Source organism: Castor canadensis, chromosome 3 (genome assembly GCF_047511655.1).
Source record: "Castor canadensis chromosome 3, mCasCan1.hap1v2, whole genome shotgun sequence".
Classification (NCBI taxonomy): Eukaryota; Metazoa; Chordata; class Mammalia; order Rodentia; family Castoridae; genus Castor; species Castor canadensis.
In genome coordinates, this window is record NC_133388.1 from 32,872,317 (window position 1) to 32,888,284 (window position 15,968).

General features: G+C 39.4%; 1 long non-coding RNA gene across 1 annotated transcript; it reads left to right on the forward strand.

Annotated features, from left to right (window-relative positions):
* The first annotated feature begins 17 nt into the window (after positions 1–17).
* Positions 18–14,037, forward strand: LOC141421529 (uncharacterized). Its single transcript, XR_012446102.1, has 4 exons — positions 18–83; positions 1,914–2,020; positions 7,329–7,388; positions 10,356–14,037. It is a non-coding gene; the product is annotated as an uncharacterized lncRNA (long non-coding RNA).
* Positions 14,038–15,968: the final 1,931 nt, after the last annotated feature.

Sequence of the window (15,968 nt, forward strand, 5' to 3'; positions counted from 1 at the left end):
CGTGACCGCGCCGCCGCCGCGAGGGGGGCGGGGCGGAGAGCGCTCCGAGGGCGGCGGGTGGCCGCGCCAGGGCGGCGCGCACGGTGAGTGTGCGTGCGCGAGCGGCGGCGACCGCGTCTGCTGGGGGTCAGGGCTGAGCCAGGCGACCCGACGGGACCGGCGACGAGAGCCTAGCAGCCCTGGGCGGTGTCGCGGCGTCCTGCAGGCTGGGTGTCTCGGGCGTCGCGGCGGTCGAGGTGCCCTCTCTTCAGGAGGCTGGGTTCTCCGCGGGGTCGCGGGGCCGTGGGTACTGCTCTTGCAGCGTTTGGCGTCGGCCCGCTGGTCCCTCCACACCGCGGGCACGGCGACCACGGCTGCCTGGTCCTCGCCCCTGCTCCGCCTCTATGGCATCCGCGGCTGCCGGACTTACGCTTTCCTTTTCCCTTTCCGGACTTGTAACTTGCTGGTTCTGTAAGGGATGGCGCACCAAGGGATGTCCCGACCACGCGTTTTCTGAGAGGCAGTTGAGGACTTTTCCGAGGGTGACCCCAGGACTCCCCGCCCGGCGTGGGATTGGGAGGAGGGTCCTCGGGTCCCTCTGTCCCATGTGCCCCGTGCCTCCCGCCAGGACAGGCCCCCGCAGTCCCTTTTTCTGCAAGTTGCGTCAAATTGGAAGCACTTGCCCTCTGCACTGGCCACCCCCAAATCCCTATTACACTTCTGACAAGCAGTGTACTCAAAAGTGATCTCATTTTTGGGGAGGAACTGCGTGATTCTGCCTTCATTCATAGAGGCGGTGAGTCATTAAGGAAGACAGGAGACTGTGGTTCAAGTTGTGCACAGCGAACACTTCTATTTCAAATAGCATTTACTTTTTCTTTAAAACCTCATAGTAGATCCTTCTTCTTTCTCTGGGGAGAACTTAATCCCTACACCCCTTTGTGAGGTCTTTGATCTCCAATCCCTCCCCGCCTCATCTTTTTCCACTTAAATAGTTTCTGAATTTTGTGATTTCAGGTATCATTTGGTAAGGAGTCCTGAAAACCTTTTTAGCAATGCCATCAGCTAGCATGAACATGGTTTATTCTGACTGTGTTTCTGGTGCCATCTCCCCTCCCCTTTATATGTCGCATGCCCATGAATGGAATTAATATACATTGAAGGGGTTACTCCTAATATGCACTCTATAAAGTTATGATTTATTTTGCGTGTCTCGAATTCTGTCAAAGCATTTTATTGATAACTTGAAGAAGAGAGAGTAAGGGGCTGGGGGCGTGGCTCAGTAACTCACGGTCCTACATTCAAACCCCAGTACCGCCAACAAAAAAACCCCAAAAACATCAACAAAAAAAGTAATAAGGCATGTTTTTTTTGTGTGTGTGGTACTGGGGCTTGAACTCAGGGCCTTTGCCTTGAGCCACTCCACCAGCCCTATTTTTGTGAAGGGTTTTTCAAGAACTATTTACCTGGGCTGGCTTTGAACCTCATTCCTCCTGATCTCTGCTTCCTGAGTAGCTAGGATTACAGGTGCGAGCCATCAGTGCCCAGCTATAGATTAAGTTTCATTTTTGTAGATAAAACTGTTTGACATAAATATGGCTGAGAGAAATGCCAAGAGTTTTTACTCCTGTAGAAGTGATTCTACAATTCATTCTTCTAAATCTCATTTCTATCAAAGAACTGATGTTATTATTTAGTCATCTATTGGTGAGAAACAATCCATAGCACAGATAGTAGTATAGGAAGTTGCTACTTACTAAGTTATCTGTCAACATTTCCTTCCTTAATTGCTAGTAGGTAGCTTTACCAGGAAGTTTCAGGGGTTATTTTGCTTCATAAATTTGTTCTGTTTCATTGTTTAGAATGCTTCTAAAACTTGAAGTAAGCCACTTACTGTTTTGTTAATTTAGATTTGTAATTCTTTTTATGCTCAGGTCTCATAGTTCCCGGTCAGCACAGTAATGTGGAGTATCTTGACTGAATCTTCATGTAGACAAGATCACCATGGTTCTGATAGGTACAGCAGGTGTCTGGACATCAGGTAACATCCCCACCAGCTTAAAGCTGTAAACATACTTTATATGCTCCCAGGTGATGTTTTGTTTTTTGTTTTATTTGTTTCTGAATTGGACTGTCTTGCCAAATGATGTTAATTTTTCTCTTTCTCAGTGATTATGGTACCATCAACTGTGGAGTTGTTCAACTGGCTATATGTGAAATTTAGGACCATTATGTATCAAAATTGATAGTATTTCTTATTTTTTTCTTCTGGTAGTTCCTAAACTGGATTTACTGTAGTTTACTTTGGAGATGAAAGTTCTCCTTGAAATCACTTGATAGCAGATGATACTCTTAAGTAGACAAGACCGGATAAACAGATTTTTTTTTTTTTTTTTTTTACAGTACTGAGGTTTGGATTCAGGGCCTTGAGCTTGCTAGGCAGGTGCTCTACCACTTGAGCCACAGCCTCAGTCCTGATAAACAGCTTTTGACTTTATTTCCATGAGGCCTTTAGATCCTTGAGTAAATCTGTTACTATACAAACTGCATCTGAAGGGGCCGATGGGTTTCGGAGCTCATGGGAGTTAGTTACTTTCATCCTACTCTTTTACTGTATATGTTCCAAATAAAATAAACATTATTTTACAGTCCCTGCAGGGGCATTATAAGGAATCCTGTAGGTCAAGAATTTAATCTTACCAATTTTAGATCAATTATCAACATTCACTGTTTTATGTAATATGTATTGCCACAGATAATTATTACTATTGGCACTTTATTCGCAGAATACCACTTTTTTTTTGCAGTACTGGGATTTGAACTCAGAGCCTACACCTTGAGTCACTCCACCAGCCCTTTTTTGAGATGGATTTTTTTGAGATAGGATCTCAGAAAATTATTTGCCCTGGCTGGCTTCAAACCTTGATCCTTCTGATCTTTGCCTCTTGAGTAGTTAGGATTATAGGCATGAGCCACCATCGCCCAACAAATACCATATTTTTATTAGTTGTCCATCCCAACAAAGCCCTTAGCCTGGACTGAGAGTCAGTTCCATAAGAAAAATCACCCAAATTTCAGGGCCACTTCTTTGCACTTTTGTATCAAGGATCTATCAAATGTTCATCCATTAAGAAGTGTTTATGGGAAAAAAATTTTAAAAAGAATTGTTTGTGGAGCTGTAGGGGTGGCTCAAGGGTTTCATAAAGCACCTGTCTCACAAGTATGAAGATCTGAATTCAAACCCAGGACCACCACACACACAAAAAAAGTGTTTAGTAGGGAAGGGTGTTAAGAAAGAGTAGTAGGGTAAATTTGATCAAGCTAAATTATATGATTATATGCATATATGTAAATATAACAACAAAGCCCCTTTGTACACTTTAGATTAATTTTTTTAAAGAAGTGTTTAGTGAGTACCAGGTTCTCTGTTAACTTGAGAGATACGGGGAGGCCACATAAAGAGGGCCCCTACCCTCAACTTGCTTAAGGCTGTGACCTGGCCATTAATCTTCAAGAAAACACAATCTCATTGGCACCTGTGCACAAAGACATAACAGTAAGCAATACTAAGCAGTGATTGATAAAGGGGAGATGGCATAGAACCTAATTGCCACAAGAATATAGAGCCATTGAAGACTGTCATAGGGAAAGTTTATAGAAGGAGATGAATTGAAAGGAAGAGGGAAGGCAGAACAATATACACAAATTTAAGAATATGTTTAAGACAAATAGTTTAACTAGAGCAGTGTTTCCTAAAGTGTGGTGCATAGACCATAGCATCAGCATCACCTGGACCTATTACAGACATAGTTTTACAAAAGAAAAGAAAAAGACAGTTTCACAGGCTCCATCTGAGACCTACTGAATCAGAAATGCTGGCAATGTGTCCCAGCATTCTGTTTTAACAAACCCTCCAAGGGTTGCAGACGTAGCTCAGTGGTGGAGCTCACAGCCTCTTTTTTCTCTTTTTTTTTTTTTCTTACACTTTTTGAGACAGGGTGTTGAGGGTGCTTGTAGTGGAAAAAGCTCTCTGGAAAGGTAGGCTGGAGAATGCGTAGTAGAGGACTTAGAATATCTGGAAGAGTTTATCTTTTGTCTTGCAGGCCAGTCATTAACTTGAGGGCTGGATTTGGCCTGGAGAGATATTTGGTTGGGTTTGCATGGTAAATTTTGGGGAGGTTTTAGGTTTAAGTGGAATTACTCGATGCCATGTAAAACCCAGCAAATTTTGTATAGAAATCTTCATCTTATGTTGAAAAATCAGAAGACCTCGAAATATGGGGCTTATATTCCATTATGGCAGCAACTGGTGGGAACAGCAAGAACTGTACCTTTAGATGAGACATTGTCCTCCAATTCACTGCAGTCCCCACCACTTCCTCTTGTTTTTACATGTGCTTTTACTCATTTTCATTTCCTGCCCAGCCCCTATGTTTTTCAGTTTGCAACTTCTGCTGTGATTACTAGGAAATTAATGAAAGTTTTGAAGAGAATAGCATTATTCATGTAGTCATTCAACAAACATTGGTTAATTAACCAATGGCAGGTTGTACTATGCACAGTAAATAGTGTTCAAAGGCAAATGAATCCCTGCCATGATGTGACTTAACACTAGTGAGAAAATGATGAAAACAGCATTTTAGGAAGATGGTGTATAGATTTGAAAATAGAGACATTCATGACCAGTAGACCAGTTTAGGGACCATAACAGTTGCAGTCTGAAGTAATAGGGCTAGAATTTAGATATTAGTAGGGGGACTAGGAGGAAAGAAAGGAGAAAGGGACTGGAAAGATACTGCAAAAGAAGAATCATCAGTCCATGATAAAAGGGTGGAATATAGCAAACATGAAAGAGAAAAATTCAAAGATAATGAAGATTTTGAGTTGCATATTAGGAAAGTCATGGTGCCACTAAGGAAATTTAAGATCATTATGTATCAAAATACATACTCAGGCAGCAGAGATCAGGAGGATCACGGTTTGAAGCCAGCCTGGACAAATAGTTCATGAGACCCTATCTCGAAAAACCCTTCACAAAGATAGGACTGGTGGAGTGGCTCAAGGTGAATGCCCTGAGTTCAAGCCCCAGTACCGCAAAAAAGAAGATTACTAAGAAAATATATTTAACCTCTCTGTGTATATGTGTGTAGGGACAGAGGGAGGGTGATATTTAGAGGTACCAATTTGAAGTATCTCTTACTTTGAAATAGTTTAGGGTACACACAAATTAAGAGTTTTTAAAAGGAAAACTTAATAGAAATGTCAAGATTGCATGCTTAGAGCTAGATAGCACTCATCCCTTCCTAGAATTCTAAGGAACTCCAGAGAAACATTTAACTTGTAGGCAACAAATTATAAGAAAATCTTTTGTGAAAATGTAATTAGAACTAATAGCTTTGGTTGCATGTATCATATGCATAATTCAAATCCTTTCTTGAATATATAATCTTCGGATTTATGTTGCATAGGTAAGTTTAACTTTCTCCAAGGAAATGAAAAATATTATATAAACTCAAGTACTCAAAGACATTTTCTGAGTATTAGTACTACCTTAGAATTTAAATTAAAATTGGCTGTGTGCTTGTAAGGTTGCTCAGCTATGAAATGTCATAACCATTACAGTTTTGAAATAGCCAAATTTTTCTTTTTCTTTTTTTTTTTTTTGGCAGCACTGGGTTTGAACCTAGGGCCTCATGCTTGCTAGGCAGGTGCTCTTAGTGCTTAAGCTATTCTACCAGCCCCAAATTTTTCATTTTAGGGTTTCATGTTTTCAGTGCTTGATCACTCATCACCACCCCTCCAACACACACAACTTTTTTCTTAGAATTTTTTTTATTGTAAGCTGGGTGCCAGTGGCTCACGCCAGTAATCTTAGCTACTCAGGGGGCAGAGATCAGGAGGATCGCAGTTTGAAGCCAGCCCATGCAAATAGTTCATGAGACCCTATCTCGAAAAACCCTTCACAAAGATAGGGCTGGTGGAGTGGCTCAAGCTGAAGGCCCTGAGTTCAAGCCTCAGTACTGCAAAAATGATCTTTTTATTCTGTGTGTGTACACGATCTTACATTGTGTATTACACACAATAATACATGTTATATATATAATATATAATTATATAATATATATACAATATATAAAATAAAGCTTGCCATTTTAAACAGTTTAAGCACTTAAACAATTCAGTGGCATTAATTACTTCTCATTTTTGTACAACTGTCACTGCTATTTCAAAACATTTCATCAAACCCAAACAGAAACTACCCATTAAAGCAATAACTCCCCATTCTTCCCTTCCCCCATCTCTAATTTGCTTTTGTCTCTATGAATTCTCATCTATTCTAGATATTTGATATATGGGAATCACCCAATGTGTGATTTTTTGTGTCTGGTTTCTTTCCTTAGCACAATCTTTTCAAGGTTCATCCATGTATTGTGTATCAGAACTTAAGCCCTTTTTTGGCTAAATAATAGTAGATATTATTTAGGTGTGGTGGCACATGCCTATAATACCAGAACAAGGGAGCTAAAGCAGGAGGATCCCAAGTTCAAGGCTACATAGACCCTGTCTCAAAAAAAAAATAATATTCTGTTATATGGATGTGCATATTTTGTTTATCTGTTCAAGTGTCTATCAACAGAAAAAAAAAGTGTCTATCAACAGAAAGACACTGGGTTGCTTCCATCTCTGGCTATTTTGAGTAATGCCACAGTGAACATTGGCATACAATTATCTGAGTCTGTTTTCAGCTCGTGACTATGTACCTAGGACTGGGATTGTTTGGTCCCTTTGAACCTCATACCCATACATATAATAGTAATGGCCACTCATTGATCACACTGTGGAACAGCAACTTTTTGTTCTTAACAGCCCAAAAAAGACCTCACAAAATGAATAAACACACATATATTTACACATGCACACACTAGCTTTTACAGGGAACATGACTTCTCCTGTTGCTGTCAATGCCTTTATAAATGAGCTGAGTAGCAAACGTGGCTCAGGTTGTAGTTTGAGAAGAAAGTGTGGAAGAAGAGAAAGAGCTGAAGAATATTAGACATAATTGAGGAAATGACCTTGTCGATCTTGTTTCCAAAGCATAAACAGATTGGAAACAGAAATGCAGAAAGACATAACTAAATCAAAAATAGGCATACTGTCCAGGCATGGTGGTGCATACCTATAATTCCAGCACTTGAGGTTGACGCAGGAGGATCATAAGTTTGAGGCCAGCCTGAGCTATGTAGGAAGACCCTGTCTTAACCTGCCTCCCTCCCCTCAAGAAATAGGCATACTGACAATGGAGAAAAGAGAACTTTGCTCTTTTGATTTTCCATGTTTACCTTCTGTAGGTTGAAAAAGTGACACCTTAAATTGAGAAAACAAAGTTGAAAGCCCAAAATAAAAAACTGGTAAGTAACTTATGTAAAGCAATAGCCCACTTTTCCATAGGTCAGAGTTCTGCAAATTCTTGTCTTTCCTAGCTGAGCTCACAATAAATGGAAAGGGTCTATAAGGCACTTAAAGAACTGTCACAAAGTTCATGACCCTGATGTTGGAAAGGCCCTCATTTGCTTATTTTGACAAAATTGTAATAATTATAGTTCACTGATTCATGTAACAAATTTAGAAAGATAATAGGTGATGGTGTTGTGGCAATATAGTCAGAGGAGAAACCAAGCAACAGTCGGAGGAGTGGAGAGCTCAGATTTTAATTTTACGCTAGCAGGCCCAGACGTATACCTGTGTCTGAGCCCCAACAAAGGATTTTCAGGATATTTAAAAGGCAGTGCAGGGTATCAAGTTACAAGGAATGTGCTCTCCCATAAAGTAGGGCTAGTAGTGGGTTAGAGACCTAAGGTTTAGATAAGAACAGCAGGGGAGTCCTGCTTTGGAAAGTTTATTTACAAGTGAAGACAAAGGAAGGCAGGAATGGGTGCTTATCTCTGCATGATGCCTTTCATCTTGGTCCCAAACTTTTGCATGGCTCTAATGGGCAATTCCTCACAGCTCTGTCCAAGGTTACAGCTTTTAATTGACAGTTTACCATGTTTTACAACCCTGTTTCAAGGCTATCTTCCTCTTCATTGGTGGTTTATTCAAGGGGCTGAGCACATAAACAGCACTGATCAGTGATGATAGAGAACATGATGTCAAGGAAAAATAACCTAAAAAAGATTAGAGATCTGGGACCATTTAGTAGTAGAAGAGCAAACAGTCCCATAAGACCTTCTGCTCCTGGTGGCATCCCAAGTTACAGGACATATAACTGATTATCATAATCATGACACTGTCCCATACATAAAAGGCTATATTCCCTGTAGGAAATTATATAATTCATTTAAAAAATATTTTTACCAAATACTGTTAAAATTAAAATGTTACAGTTTAGAGGGAAAACATTTTAAGATATATTTGGAAAAATATAATTGGTGGAACCCTTATTTCTTGCTTTGTACATGAAGTATTATAATAATTCAATCTAACAGTTCAATCTTTGTCATATTTTTCATTTTGATTTAATATGTTAGAAGCAATAGCTGTTTTTCAGTTAATAACAAAAAATAGAAAATATATTTTTACGTCTTTTACCACAGCCAAACCCTAGTATAAGCAGTACATAGTGGCACTGATCCTTGGCAATTACTCTTTTGCAAATTCAATAGTTATCCTACTTAACCCATGAGGAGTGCTTCCCAAAACCTGTATGGATGCCTGAAACTGCAGAAAGTACCCAGCCATATATATATATATATCCTTCTTATAATAAATTTTAATTTACAAATTAGGCACAGTAAGAGATTAACAGCAGTAACTAATAAAATAGAACAATTTTAACAGTATGCTGTGCTAAAGTATTTGAAACTTACAAATTGTTTATTTTTTAGAATTTTCCATTTAATATTTTCTAACCACAATTGACAGTGGCAATTAAAACTTTGGAAAGCAAAAACATGGATAAAGGGTGATACTATAAGTGCTCCCACGGAGGATATGGGTTTGGAGGTAGAGATAGCTATCACATCAGAGTTTCATTTATTTGTTCATTGGGTAGTATGAACCCCTTCCAGATTAACAGTATCTTCTTATCTAAAGGACTTTGATGTTTTTTATGCACCCATGAAATTGCAAAGATTTTGATTTTTAATGAATGGATAAGAAAAGACTTTGTGATTTGTGAAAAAAGAGGCAGCAATAGTAACAGTTTTTTCTGTGAAGTGATTATTGTAGCTAAGTTAAAACTAGAACAATGAAGAATGAAGTCATGCATTGCTTGACTCATTTTGGTATAATACCCAAATGGTTTCATTATACAGAATGGGCTTTTTGGATACTTGTCTAATGATGAAGTAAAATATAGAAAGAAGCAATCGATGTATAAGAAAGAATTTTACATGTTGTTAATTGCCAGTGTATCAATTCTCATTCCTTTATTGGAAGTTATGGTATGTGATCTGAAGGTTGGAGGGACTTAATGGATATATCATTTAACTACCCTTCTGATCTGTGAATTCACTCTGGAGAGTGTCTGATTTGGGCTGATCCCTGAGGCAAGGGGCTTCCTCCCCACCTGTGTGATACAGCTCACGTTATTGGCAAACTCTTCCTACTCAATCTTTCAACCCTTTGGAACAACCTAATAAAAGTCGATTTTTAAATAAACTTTTTTATTAGTTGTATTGACTTTTCAAAAAGTATTTGTGATAAAATCTTTCAGTAATTTTCAAATCTGTGCCAGTTGTTAGTCTTGTCCCTTTCTACCAAATACATCTCACTACCTAAGTACTAAAGCTAGAGAAGAAATTTTTTTCTGTGTATAGCATAAGATAAGTTCATATTCTATTGATATAAATATTTTCACTCTGTATTTCCCTTGATTAGTATTTACTTTCAGTTAGAATTATTTAATTAACTAATACCTATCTTCAAAGGAAATACAGTGACTCTAATATTTTTCTTCCTACCTTTTCCTAAATATATCTAGCTTTTATTTGACACATTTAAATTCAGTTTCATTTGTAGAAATAAGGAGGACATTATGTGAGTTGTAGTTCTTCAGACTTTTAATTCTTTTTTGTTAAGTAATATATTAGGATTATAATAGCAAATAGAAAGCATTAAGCGATGGGGTATAATTTTTTTTATTCCTTTTTTTCCCCCTTGGTGGATTAAACTCAGGCCCTCACAAGTATTTTTAATTTTTTTCACAGCACATTTCTTTGTTTATTTTGTGGCACTGGGGCTTGAACTCAGGGCCTCACGCTTGTTAGGCAAGCACTCTACCACTTAAGCCAGTCCACCAGCCCCATGTTTCTAATTTTTAAAAGTTTATGTTGGGCTGGGCACAGTGGCTCACACCTGTAATTCTAACTACCTAGGCGGTGGGGATCAGGAAGATGGAAGTTCAAGGCCAGCCTGGGCAAACAGTGGAGGACCCCATCTCCACCATGTGCCTGTTATTCCAGCTATGCGGGCATTGTAAGTAGGACGATCTCAGTCCAGGCTGCGCAGGCATGAACACAAGATCCTACTCAAATAATAGCTAAAATAAAAACATCTAGAGGTATGGTTCAAGTAGAAGAGCACCTGTGTAGCAGCACAAAAAAAGATAGTATCCGGTTGGGGGAATAATTCAGGGGTAAAATGCTTGCTTGGCATGAATGAGGCTGTGGGTTCAATCACCAGCACTGGGGAAAAAAAAAAAGTTACTAGTGTCTGGCACAGTGGCATGCATCTCTGTTGTCCCAGCTACTCAAGACAGGAGGACCATTTGAGCCTGGGAGTTGAAGGACAGCCTAGGCAGCATAGCAAGACCCTGTCTTAAAAAATCAATGAAGTTTATGTCATTGGAATAACATCTAGCTCCTAAAACAAGATGCAAGCTGTTAATAGAAACATGAATGTGTCTATATCTGTGTAAATATAGATACACAAAGCCATGCACTACATAGCATTTCAGTCAACAATAGACCACATATGCAATAGTATGTTCCATTATGTAGTAGGCTATGCCATCTAGGTTTGTGTAATTACACTCCGATGCTTGCACAATGATGAACTTGCCTAATGACACGTTTTTCATGTGTCCCCTTCATCAAGTAATGCATAATAGACTGTAATGAAATAAAATTAATCCAAAATATTATGCAAATACTGGCTTGTTTGTTTGTTTTTCTTTGTCAAGACAGGGTCTTACTTTGTTGCTCAGGCTGGCCTCAAACACTTGGGTTCAAGCGATCCTCCTGCTTAGGACTACAATGCAAGTAGCTGGGACTACAAGCACATGCCACCATGCCCAGCATGCAAACACTGGTTTTAACTTGCAATTGGCCAGCCTTGAAGATGGCTCCCAATGATCCTCACCTCCTAATATTCATGCATTTGTGTAGTACCCTCACACATTTCATCAGGGTTGGTCTATATGCCCATTAGAGGTGATAGTACAGGACTCATAGGGCTAAGTCATGTAAGACATTGTTTGCTGCTTTTGCCTTGTTCTTCTTGAATTGCCCACTCTAGAACAAGCCACCAACTATGTTATGAAGACTTTCAAATAGCCTAATAGATAATCCATGTGGGGAGCAACTGAGGCTTCCTGCAAACAGTCACTGCCAACTTGCCACCCACTGAGTGAGCCATCTTGGAGGTGGGTTTTTCATACCCAATCAAGCCTTCAGACAACTGCAGATCCATCCCACATCTTGACTACAACCTCATGAGAGACTCTGAACCAGAACACCCAATTAAATGTCTCCCCAATTCCCAAACCACAGAAACTGTGAGATGATAAATGTTTCTGTTTTAAGCTACTAAGTTTCGGGGTTGTTTGCAGCAATAGATAACCAATGCACAGCATACTAAAATATTTTTAGAAGAGAATTTGGACAATGGAAATGATGTTTAATATCTTTTAGGGTTTATTTTGAAAGTAAGTCTATTACAATTTTAACAATTTGAAGGTGTTTTGATTTTAAAAATTCAGCTTATAGCTGGGCACCAGTGGTTCACATCTGTAATCCATGCTACTGGGGAGGCTGAGATGGGGAAGGATTATGGTTTGAGGCCAGCCTGGGCAAAAAGTTTGAAAGACACCATCTCAATCAGTAGCTGAGTGTGGTGTCCCAGATATGCAGGAGTCTGAGATTGGGAGGTTAGTAGTTTCATGCCAGCCCAGGCAAAAAAGTTGGTGAGACTCCTGGGTGTGGTGGTGCACACCCTGTGACAATGGGAAGCATAAAATAGGAGGGTTGTGGTCTAGGCTAGTATAGGCAAAAAGTGAGACCTTATCTCTCAATTAATCAGTACAAAAAGAAAAAACGGGCTGAGGGTGGTGGGGGAGGCTGAAAGCATGGATCAGACTATAGATCGCCTCCCTAACAAATGTGAAGCCCTGAGTTCAAACCCTAGTACAACCAAAAATAAAATGTTTACTTATAAAAGTATAATATTTCCCTTTTTATGTCATTTTCAGTTTATTTCTATTGGATACCTCCTTGGGCACTCTTTTAGGTACTCTGACAGTATCAGTAAACAAAAGGTTTTCTGCTCTTGAGCTTATAGTCTGTCAGAGGAACACAGACAGTAAGCATAATAAGTAAGCTCTCTAGTATGTTAAAATATGGTAAACGGTGTGGAAAATGAAAGAATGAATCAGAGAAAAGGAGACTGAGAAAGAAGGTAGGGGGTACTAGAGGGTGGGAGGTTTATAAGATAGGCCTCAATAAGAAAAGCAGCATTTGGGCTGGGGATGTTGCTCAGTGGTAGAGCAAGTGGATAGCATGTAAGAAGCCCCAGGTTCAATCCCCAACCCCAAAAAAGTGGCCAGGTGGGAGAAGAAGGGCTCAGTTTAGACCATATTAGTAAATGGAAATGGTCACAAATGGTTGGATTCTGTATTCAACCAGCAGGAAAATGAGCTCAAAAGCTCTTGATTGTATATAGAAAGACCAGAGTGCAGTAAGACTTTCACATCCTGATGCAAGTCTAACTTTACAGCCTCATCTCTGACCATTCTGTGCTATGCACTTCCCTTCCCCACCAAAACCCATCTTTGCCTAGAGCCACTTTCTAGGTGTTCAGGGTGGCCTACTCAATAAGATTGGTATCTGAAATTGAACCATCTGAGTTTGATTTCTGGCTCTTCTTCAGTTACTGTGTGGTCTTTAAGTTTCTCTAAGCTTCAGTTTTCTCATAGAAAGGATGTTAATAGCATCATCTAACTCAGAGTGGTGTTATGAGATTGAGATAATCCACAAAAATAACATAGAACGTGGCATGTATAAGGTATCAATAAATATTAGTGACTTAACTTGGATTGTATTCTTTTTGGCCACGGTCTTCCCTCTGCATTAAATGCTAACCCTTCTCTTCTGTACCTTACTTTGCATTTTGTGTTATTTTGCTTCTTAAATTCATATGACAAAAATTCTTTTTTTAAAATTTATATTTGTTTATTCACATGTGCATACATTGTTTGGGTCATTGCTCTCCCCTGCCTACCACCCCCTCCTTCTCCCTACAAAAATTTTTAAAATGAAATTTTAAAATGAAGCCAAACTATCCATAATTTTCCTACTATCTGTTTTCAACTTTTTTAATCCCTCTGGTTCCCATGTCTGTTATTTATGTAGTTACTTCTAGCTTTACCTTATTTTCTTCCTGGTGCTGGGAATTGAACCCAGGGCCTTGCACATGCTAGGCAAGTGCTCTTCCACTGAAAAATATATTCCCAAACTCTGAGCATCGTAAATAAAAAGATCTGCTTTATTCACCTTTCATTATCTGGCACCTAGCTCTTAGCAGGCATCAGTAAATATGTTTAGAGTTATATAATTGAGAGGTCTTAACAAAGCTGACCACTCCAGTCCTTTTTATATATTATTGCCAGATTCTATTTGTGACACTCTCTTGCTGAAAATCTCCAGCGGCCTTCTATTTCCTACAGAGTAGTCCAAACCCTTTAGTGCACTTAGCTATCTGACCTCAGTTTCAACTTTATTTCTTACTTCAGCTAGTCAAACTGATCCACCGCTTACTATTCTCAGAGCCCCCTATTTTTTTTTTCTTCAGTGCTGGGGATCGAAGTCAGGACTTTGCACATACGAGGCAAGCACTCTACCACTGAGCTACATGCCCAGTCCCACAAAGTTCCAAGTGGATGCTATTTCTCCCAGCTTTGAAGTCTCAGAGCATGGTAAATGCTATTTGTCATATTTGCCCTTTAGTGAGGTAATTTATAGACATGCATTTTTTTCCTGCTTATTGTAATTCCTTAAAGAGCAGGTATACAATGATTTGTCTTTGTGCTATACTTGTAAGTACTAGTAACCAACTGATAATTTTTGGAATGGATAAACGAGTGAATTAAGCCAGGCACCAGTGGCTCATATCTGTAATCCTAGCTACTTGAGGAGGAGTTCAGGAGGATCACAGTTCGAAGCCAGCCCAGGAAAATAGTTCTTGAGACCCTATCTTGAAAAACCCTTCACAGAAAAGGGCTGGTGGAGTGGCTCACGATGTAGGCCCTGAATTCAAACCCCAGTACCACAAAAAAAAAGTGAGTTAAGATATGAATAAATATGCTTCCTGAAGTAGTACTCTTTATCTGTGGGCTGATTTGAAGGGGAATAGGGAGTTGGAGTATGATATATAGATTTTAGTGAGACATTGGGAATAGGGCTATTCCTTTCTCCACTGTTCCTGTCTGTTAGCTCAATTATACCAAGCCCATTTGGGATGCATTCACTAATGTTCTAGGCCCAGTACTTGGCTTTGAGAATACAAAAGCTATGGTGAAGTCCCACCTTAGAGACCCTTTAGGTGGCAAGGTCTTGAAGGCTCTGCCCTTTGCATTGGTTATGTAAGTCAGAAGTTATGTCCTTCAGTGACGCCTCACACACTGTGCTGAACTCTGTCCTAGACTTACCTTATTGGACCCAACTTAGTTTTATTTGATGTGGCCAAAAAAATGGATAGTTTGGCTATGTCTATTCCCATAGCTTAGCTTACTGTTTAAAAATTTTATTCTAGTTACATTTTAAACTTTCCTGGTGTTTAATTTTTAATTTTGTTAAAGTGAGCTTTGCTGTAGATGAGTTATCAGTGGAAGCTTTTACATTTCAATTTTCAGACCTTTCTAGTCTCTTATCCCCTTCCATTATTTTCCACTGTTGGGAAATAACTGTGTCATTTTATCCAAGTCAATCAATATCAATATTTGCTTACAGAGGGAATAGAAAGACTTAATTAATAATTAGGTGTCACCATGGAACTGTGCAAGGAAAACAAGTCTACTCCTTTAGAAATCTAGTTTAGTGCCTCCAGAACTATCCTTCCTTATACTTGCCCTCTTTGTTCTATTTTTCAGCTATAGTGAGAGTCTCAGAATTCTACATATGTCACTTCCCCAGGGTAATTTCTACTTGTGATTCAGGATCTACTTCCACCTCTTATCCTTTAAGAAGCCTCCCATTCCTTTCCTACATCCATCCTTTCCTTCTGTGCTGCTACTTGTCCTTTATATGCCTTCCTTAGCACTCTGTGCATGTGTCTGTCTGAGGACTTATTTCAGTTTTATAAATATTGGTTTACTTGTCTGTTTTTTCCTAGTAAGCTAAAGGTTTCCTAAGCCTATCCAATTTCCCTTCTTATATCTGGAACCTAGCACAATGTCTGGTATATATGAGATGCTTTTTCTTTTTTTTGGTGGTGGTACTGGGGTTTGAACTCAGGGCTTCACGCTTGTAAGCACTCTACCACCTGAGGCCCTCTACCAGCCCTAGATGATTATTAACTAGATAACCAGTGCCTTGCTGTCTAAATTCAGTCTCAGGGTTGGAAACTATTGAGAAGTGGTTTTAACTTTTCCACTATTTGGCTTATGTAAAAACAATCCGGAATTCAGTTCTCAAGCAACTTTTGCCCTATGAGCAATAATTCTACTAGGTGGCATTAACTGTCATAAAAGTGGATGAACCAGACAATCATGTATC